Source organism: Mercenaria mercenaria, unplaced genomic scaffold (genome assembly GCF_021730395.1).
Source record: "Mercenaria mercenaria strain notata unplaced genomic scaffold, MADL_Memer_1 contig_1164, whole genome shotgun sequence".
In the NCBI taxonomy this organism is placed as follows: Eukaryota; Metazoa; Mollusca; class Bivalvia; order Venerida; family Veneridae; genus Mercenaria; species Mercenaria mercenaria.
The window spans coordinates 1-8,820 of NW_026459144.1; the positions used below are offsets into that span (position 1 = coordinate 1).

The window sequence follows — 8,820 nt, forward strand, 5'->3', positions numbered from 1 at the left end:
GGATAGATATACCAAATATTTAACAATCTGAATCAAAAGATAGGTTTTAAAATGCATGTAGCTTCTGAATTTCATTTTTTTCCATTCTATCTTGGTTGCGATAGGCAAAGGGAGGTAATAATAATTTTTCAAACTTGCATTTCTAATGAATTCAATCTATATATGTAATGTTAATGCAATTATTTTACGAATATAATACAATATATGGGTTAGTTATCATTTTCTTGGTAAAGTATGTTTATCACATTTATACTTATGATAAAATAACTCGATCTTGGTTGGGCAACTGCAATAGGAAAACCAATTATTAAGAATATCTCCAGTGAAAACCTAACTTGTATTAAGCGCTAACTGAACATAAATGAGTGTAAATGATCAGATGTTTAAGTTTAAAACAAATCCGTTACTTAGCCAAAATCTGATTATCCACCTTTAAGTTAGTAGACGTTTTTGTTTGACATTTCATTGATTACTGAACCAGTAAAAAGTTTGAATATGTCCATTTGCTGTAACATGATGCCTATCTAACAACTGATATAATGTGTGTCATACACTACTCACTAGTCGCGCAGTGGCATTACCATTGTTCCAGTGTTGTTTCTATTCTTTTTAGTTGTTCGATGATGCTAGTGACACAGAAGTAGAAGACAGTGTTCTGTCACAGTCTATGATCAGCAGACGCAGTACTGTCACAGTCAAAAGTGTCACACACACCGAAAGTTCAACTGCTGATCCTGTTCCAAGTTACAGTCAGGCAAAAACACAGGAGCCAAGCTGCTATGCATATTTTGAGTACTGTACATAGTCAGGCAAAAGATTCTAGTCCGGAATATATAGAATTATCGTTATTAAATTTATGTTGCTAAAAGCTACAGATATAAGCTACCAGACTTTAATATTTTTATTGCAATAAAATATAGAACAAATTCTTTCATACAGGGAACAGATAAGACTATCATGGAGCCCACTTGCAGTGATCAATGGTTCTACCTATGTGTGTCATCATGTGCCTGGAGGGACCCCTGGAGCTCTTGGGACCCAACTTAAGTGGTTCTGATGGCACTTAAAAACCAAATGGAACAAAAAATTGCTTTTGATAATGATCATTATAATGAAACAACACCCTGTATTATATTATATTTACAATATTAAATATTTTAGTTTTTACTTGCATAGAAAAGCAGTGTCATTAAAGATAATTTGTTTTCCTTCTGTGTTAATGAAAATATTTTTTTTCATAATAGAGTGATCACTGTGAAGGTGAAACTGAAGCTGACTATTGTGACGGTGTAACTGAGGCCGACTACTCTGGGCCTGGCAGTAATTTTGAGTTAGGTAGCTTGCCACAAACCGAAGCTCTTCTTGGACCCTCACACCTGACACTAAACAACCTGCCAACTGTATCACAGAGGTTACATTCACAGTTTAATTGGTCTGTCAAATGAAGAGCTTACTTTTTCTGTAAGTGATAGCAAGCTCAAGGTCATGTGAATTGAAACACAGTGAACAAATACTTGTTTTATGTAACATATTATATCTTGAAATAAAATTTGAAATGTGCACATTAATTGTGTACTGTCAAATGTAGTATTTATATTATGAATGCTATAAGATATTGTCATATTCCAGTTTGTTTTATTTGGAATTATTATATATCTTTAAAGTTTAAAATAACAGTACATTTTTAAAGCTTCTTGTAATGTATTATGTAAATTATTAGAAAACTGGCCTGTTAAATATTGTTTTTAGAGCTATTACAAGGTATAAAAATGTGTTTCAGACTGATGATGAAGAGTTACCTCATTTAGACTCGCTTGATGAAGTGAATGTACACAGGGAAGCACAGACAGTAATTACATCAGGTAACAATACCTTTTCTTTCGTGTACACTGGAGACAGTTTTGTCTGTGATGGAGAACTCCAAGGTGAAAAAATGACACAAACAATTATTACAGGAAAAGTCTGTGGAGATATATTCACTGACTAAAATTCAAAATGTTTTGTTCGAAGTTAGGACATTGTGTTGATGAAATTCATAGTTCATCAGAACTCAAAATAAAATCTTTGACTAACGGGGCTGTACTTGAAATTTTTGAATTTGGAAAAAATGAAAACTATGATAATAATACAATAGCTAAAACAATTGGGAAAGTTACAGGTCAAGAGTGTTACATCAATGTTAATGCTACAATTGCAAAATACCATAGGGTTCTGACCAACGATAAGAAGAAAAGAGGCACAGTAAAAGATTTATATAGAAACGAGGTTTTCAGTGTTCCTGTCGGTGTACATTTAAGTGAGAAAAGTAGTAAAGAAACATTTACGTCTAGCCAGATAAGCAATAAGAGAGGAAAAAAAAAACAATTGAAGAGAAAACTAGATAGAAGAGATAAAAAGCTAAAAATCTATGAAGAGACACACGGTAAAAAACTGCGAATAGGGGCAGATGTTAAAAGTAATAACAAGAAAATTAAGAATCTTGAAAGACCAGTTAATACTAAAATTGAAAAGCATTAATGCACATGAAACGAGAGCTGAAAGTAGCAAATATGAATAATGAAGGTCTGAAAAAAAAAGTTGATGTTCTTGAAAAAGACAATCTATACTTGTCACTGAGTGCAGACAAATTAAAAAAGGATAAAGTGGAACTTGACGCAAGTGTGGATTATCTTGAAGATTTGATTCAGGACAGGGAAGAACATGTGGTTTTTGACAAAGATAAAAACTGTTATACAAATGAGCTTGTTCAATGTGCAATGCACTTAACTGATTTAAAAGTTGCAACACGTAATTTAGGTCCAGTCGTACAAGAAGTAGGAAAGCTGTTCGGTAAAACAACAAACAGTGTACCATCAAGACAAGGATTGATAAATTTGTTGACAGAAAAATAGCCATTTCCCAAAAGCAGATTGGAACTGTACTTAAAAATAAAAAAGATACATCCCTTTATACATCTACGAAACTAGGAAATACGGACATACATATCAATCCTACATTGTTTCGGATTCTGAAAATTCATACTTGCTCTGATTGAGGGAAATGGTTAATAAGAGTGGAGCATGTACACTGGACACTTTTAAAGTAAGACTTGAAGATATATCAACATACTGTTAACAAATGGAAAATAACAATGATTTTAGTGTTGGTTTTCAGTTATTGTCTCTGATTAAAAATACTATGTCTGACACAGCGAGCACAGAGAAGCATTTTAATTTTCTGTTACAAGAATACAGAAATTCTGTTCTGCCAGAGGTAATAGACAACTATAACCAGCTTAATGAAGATGGGAAAAAAATGTGCGGTAAGATGAATAATTTCTTCTGTGGATTACATCTCCTAGTTGGCATTGCAGATGTGACTGAAGCAGCCTTAAAGACGTTTGAAAAGAATCTTGATGGAAAGGAAATAGGTTCTGCTGTCAAGCCTGAGTTGAAAAGATACCACAAATCAGAAAGTGGTACACTGCCTCTATTGCGAACAAGTAGCAAATGTTTTGCATGTGGGGAAGACGAAAAGAATGGTGTCCATTTGCCATGAAAAACGTACCTGAAGGATAAAAATGAAAACAACCAGATTCTGCGTTTCAAACATAACCGTTTCAATATGGTATTTCTTATTGGGCAGGCAGTGTATTACCATAAAGACAGCATAACAGACTTTTTGAAAAATGTTCATGGTACCTCAAATGACTTGTTGAAGGCAGTAGCTCTTGATTGTGAAGAAAACCTTTCTTTGGCAGGATCTAAAACTCTTTATCTCATTTCCAAGCTGATAACGTCACCACTATGGAGATTAATTGAGAAGCCAGGACACATCCTAGATATGAATGAACATTATAATGAATTGGTTAACTTTCTGGAGAAAGCATCAGGTGATGCAGAATGCGTTATGCAGTTTATGAATGGAGAATGTAAACCATTGGATGAAGATAGTAATGAAGATAACAAACTCTATAAGAAACTGATAGAACCCTGTGAAAGTGTTGATGAAATAGAGTGCCCAGTGCTTCAGCATATTTTCCTGGCTATTAGACAAATGCTTCTTAAAATGATTCCAGAGCATCTGCCTGGAGGAAAATTCTGGCAACCAACAGAGAAGCTGAGAGAAGAAACTTCATCATTGAAAAAACATAATAAAACACCTAAATTTGTGTTCGGCCAACTAGATCACTTAATTTCCTTTAGACCAAATGCTTCAATTTTAGCAAATGAGGCATATGTAATGTATTCATTCAACAAGACAGGAAAATGGTTGCAGGAGGTGCCTGAAGAAGAAAGGAATAAATTTCTAGAGCAATCCAGAAAAAGAGGGGAGGGAAATCAGAGAAAATTTCAAGAAAAGGCTGAAAGAAGTGGCATCACAAAGACTTGAAGAGCAAAGAAGGAAAATAGATGGAATGAATAGAAAAGGTAAGGATGGAAAAGGCTGAAAATATGACAGCTGATATTTGCTTAATGGACTATGGCAAAGCTATGAACAGATAGATGGGGGAATTGCAGCATGTAAAGGCAAGCAGAAGGAAATAATAAAAGCTTTTAAGGCTCAGTTTAAGTTCCGCAAGTCAGTATTAAAGCAACAGTTTCATGACAAAAAAGTGTTTAATGTTACTAAGAAAATGCCTAATGGTAAATACAAAGACCTGTCAGCAGAAGAGCTGAAAGACAATCTTAAAAAACTGGTACATTCAGCTGCCCAAGTACCAACATCAGAGCAAAACATTAGTGGGAGATCACTTTTGGTTGGAAAGACTGTTGACCACAAGTTTAAGGATTCAACGTATCGTGGAAAGGTGAAAGTGTTGTGCCTAGATTTCGACATGGTATAATGTAGTATATGAAGGCAATGATGCTGTGTATGCATTTAATTTACTTAGTGATTATGAAAATTGTGATTGAGTGAAACCTGTGCTACAGTTATCATTTCTGCTATGCTTTTTGGTGTGTTTTTTTTTGTTATTAATGATATCAACAGATCATAGTTTCAAATTTGTAGGGACATTATTACTGAAATGTGTATATTTTTTTAATTGACTTGATGTAAATAAGTTTGTAACTTTGTTCTGAGCTCTTTTTCTAGGATGGAAGGCATGTTAAGCCATGGCAGAGGTGTTTCAAGATTTTTAGCAAAGTAAGAAAAGTGTTCAGTTCCATGTTCAAGCCCAGTTGACAATCCTGATGTTCAATACTCCTGAGTTAGCTCCCTGTATGAGACTTGTTTTGCCTGCAGATGTTACTCTGTATTTCTGCTTACAGGAATTTATGCATGTCATTTACCATTGCATGCTGCTTCATGTTTCTTTCAGATGTTTTGCTGTTTCGAGACTACATTACAAATAATATTTATAACTTCTTAGTCAAAATATATATACCTTGCCACCTATGATAAATTTTGATATTTTGTGCTGCATCATGACAAAAGTATTTCTTTTTGACAGTCTACATGAATAATCTTAAAATATAAACTTTTAGTATTTCTAGCACAAATAGTTTGAAGAATCAGACTGAATTTATTTCTTCAGTAATTTGGACATCACTGAGGCATGTTTTCACTTGGCGTGGCTCAACATGTATAAATCTACATGTTTTAGCTATTTGTACTAAATTAATACATTTTTTTATAAAGTGAAAGCTGTTCTATATTTTATCATTCTTTCTCATTCCAGGTTGTTGTTTCACTTCTTACCAGCAGCTGTGGGCATTTTATTGTGGACTGTATGAAAAACATTGAAGTTAAACACCTATTTGTAAGTTACCTCTTAAGTTTTTAATGTGTATCAAGCTTAGTATTGTTAGAAATACAGTTCTGAAGTATATAAATGTTAATTTATGGTAATATTAGCTTTATTTCAAATATAATAGTGTGAGGTTGCTTTTTGCTTTAATTATGAAAATAACGTCATTTTTGCTCTTCAAATATCTGCTGCTTAAACATGCATAACTTTTTTGTTTTTCATTTTTTTACAAAAAAGTTTTATTTGGTCAGGAGTGATAGAAGTATTAAATAATACATAAAAAATGGTGTTTATTTGCATCTGAAAAAATCATGTTGGCTGCCTTGAGGGAGTTTTACAGTTTTAGCTGTATTGTCTGGTTCCCGGTCGTACTCTGAAATAGTAAGGGGCAGGTAATCCAGACTAGTAGCCGTAATGTTCATGGCCTTACCTGTCAGTTGTTTGCCCACAATAGGAAGTGGTTACGCGGGAAATAGTTCCTCCGTTTGATGGTGAATATTGGTGAATTTTGAGAGAAAGACCTGCAATAAATGGCATGATTTAAAAGAGAAGATATGAATTAGTAGGTACATGTACAATTTGACAGAATGAGTGTAACCGGGTTGAATTTTTTACATTTATATTTATTAACTCTTGGGTTTTAATCATGTTCCTTTCCGGTTGTCTCTCTACTTTTACTTTCGGTTTTGTAGTTATTTTAGTTCCCGCTCTTTGGTCATGTGATTAGTCATGTGGTAGTTTTATACCTGTTGTACGTCATTCTTTCGCTATAGCTGACAGAGATCTTTTACTAAGTTTTATATATTGACTGGAAATGTTTGTTTCTAAACTCAGCCATGTACTGTGTGATGTAGATGTGGTACTTTTTAGCTCACCTGTCACAAAGTGACAAGGTGAGCTTTTGTGATCGCGCGGCGTCCGTCGTCCGTGCGTGCGTCCGTAAACTTTTGCTTGTGACCACTCTAGAGGTCACATTTTTTGTGGGATCTTTATGAAAGTTGGTCAGAATGTTCACCTTGATGATATTTAGGTCAAGTACGAAACTGGGTCACGTGCCATCAAAAACTAGGTCAGTAGGTCTAAAAATAGAAAAACCTTGTGACCTCTCTAGAGGCCATATATTTCATAAGATCTTCATGAAAATTAGTCAGAACGTTCACCTTGATGATATCTAGGTCAAGTTCGAAACTGGGTCACGTGCCTTCAAAAACTAGGTCAGTAGGTCAAATAATAGAAAAACCTTGTGACCTCTCTAAAGGCCATATTTTTCATGGGATCTGTATGAAAGTTGGTCTGAATGTTCATCTTGATGATATCAAGGTCAAGTTCGAAACAGGGTCATGTGCGGTCCAAAACTAGGTCAGTAGGTCTAAAAATAGAAAAACCTTGTGATCTCTCTAGAGGCCATACTTGTGAATCGATCTCCATAAAAATTGGTCAGAATGTTCATCTTGATGATATCTAGGTCAAGTTCGAAAGTGGGTCACGTGCCATCAAAAAGTAGGTCAGTAGGTTAAATAATGAGGCCATATTTTTCATGGGATCTGTATGAAAGTTGGTCTGAATGTTTATCTTGATGATATATAGGTCAGGTTTGAAACTGGGTCAACTCTGATCAAAAACTAGGTCAGTAGGTCTTGAAATAGAAAAACCTTGTGACCTCTCTAGAGGCCATACCCTTAAATGGATCTTCATGAAAATTGGTCAGAATTTTTACCTTGATGATATCTAGGTCAAGTTTGAAACTGGGTCATGTGCCTTAAAAAACTAGGTCAGTAGGTCAAATAATAAAAAAACCTTGTGACCTCTCTAAGAGGCCATACTTTTCATGGGATCTGTATGAAAGTTGGTCTTAATGTTCATCTTGATATCTAGGTCAAGTTTGAAACTGGGTCAACTGCGGTCAAAAACTAGGTCAGTAGGTCTAAAATTAGAAAAATCTTTTGACCTCTCTAGAGGCCATATTTTTCAATGGATCTTCATGAAAATTGATCTGAATGTTCACCTTGATGATATCTAGGTCAGTTTCGAAACTGGGTCACGTGCGGTTAAAAACTAGGCCAGTAGGTATAAAAAAAGAAAAACCTTGTGACCTCTGTAGAGGCCATATTTTTCATGAGATCTTCATGAAAAATAGTGAGAATGTTCATCTTGATGATATCTAGGTAAAATTTAAAACAGGGTCACATACCTTCGAAAACTAGGTCAATAAGTCAGATAATAGAAAAACCTTGTGACCTCTCAGAGACCATATTTTTCAATGGATCTTCATGAAAATTGGTCAGAATTTTTATCTTGATTATATCTAGGTCAAGTTCAGAACTGGGTCACATGAGCTCAAAAACTAGGTCACTATGTCAAATAATAGAAAAAACGATGTCAAACTCAAAACTGGGTCATGTGGGAAGAGGTGGGCGATTCAGGACCATCATGGTCGTCTTGTTTAGAGTGGACACAGGTATTCAATTACTAAACAACCCATTTGTAACAATTATTGATGTTTATAGCTCAAAGCAAGGTATGAAAACCAGCATCGGAGCACAAAAACTGTCCTAACTTTTGCCATTTTTCAACCAATTTTAATGTTTTTGTTTCAGCATCAAATTCTTTTTCTTTACAGTTTGGGCGTACTTTTTTTATTAGCGGCGAGCTGAATTTCAACCCCCCCCCCCCCCCCCCCCCACCTTCCCCCCTCCAAAATAAATAAATAAATGGTGAGATTCGCAGTTTTGGCATTCCGAAAAAAAGGAACGCAATAAGACAACAAAAAAAAAAAAAAAAAACACACACATAAAAACATGAAATTTCTCATGCTCATCTCGCGCCATGTTTTTCTGTAACAGTATATCAGCACAAATTTCACTTTTAAGTCAAGATATTTACATACGAACGAAGAATATTTAAAACGATACTGTTCCCAAGTTTTGTGTAGAAAAGAACCAATGAAAAAATTGTCCAAAATGGGGCTTAACTTGTTCTAATTATTTCTGAAATTCTACAAAAATATTAACGTATTTTACTCACTCTTTGTCGTTCAACTATGATTTAGGTCTGTGCACTGACTGTACACATAAAGTTTTCGTCTGATC

At 34.6% G+C, this 8,820-nt stretch overlaps 1 long non-coding RNA gene across 1 annotated transcript; it reads left to right on the forward strand.

Annotated features, from left to right (window-relative positions):
* Window positions 1–1,429: 1,429 nt before the first annotated feature.
* LOC128551492 (uncharacterized) lies at window positions 1,430–5,783 on the forward strand. The gene is made up of 3 exons (XR_008368809.1): window positions 1,430–1,461; window positions 1,781–1,862; window positions 5,663–5,783. It is a non-coding gene; the product is annotated as an uncharacterized LOC128551492 (long non-coding RNA).
* Window positions 5,784–8,820: the final 3,037 nt, after the last annotated feature.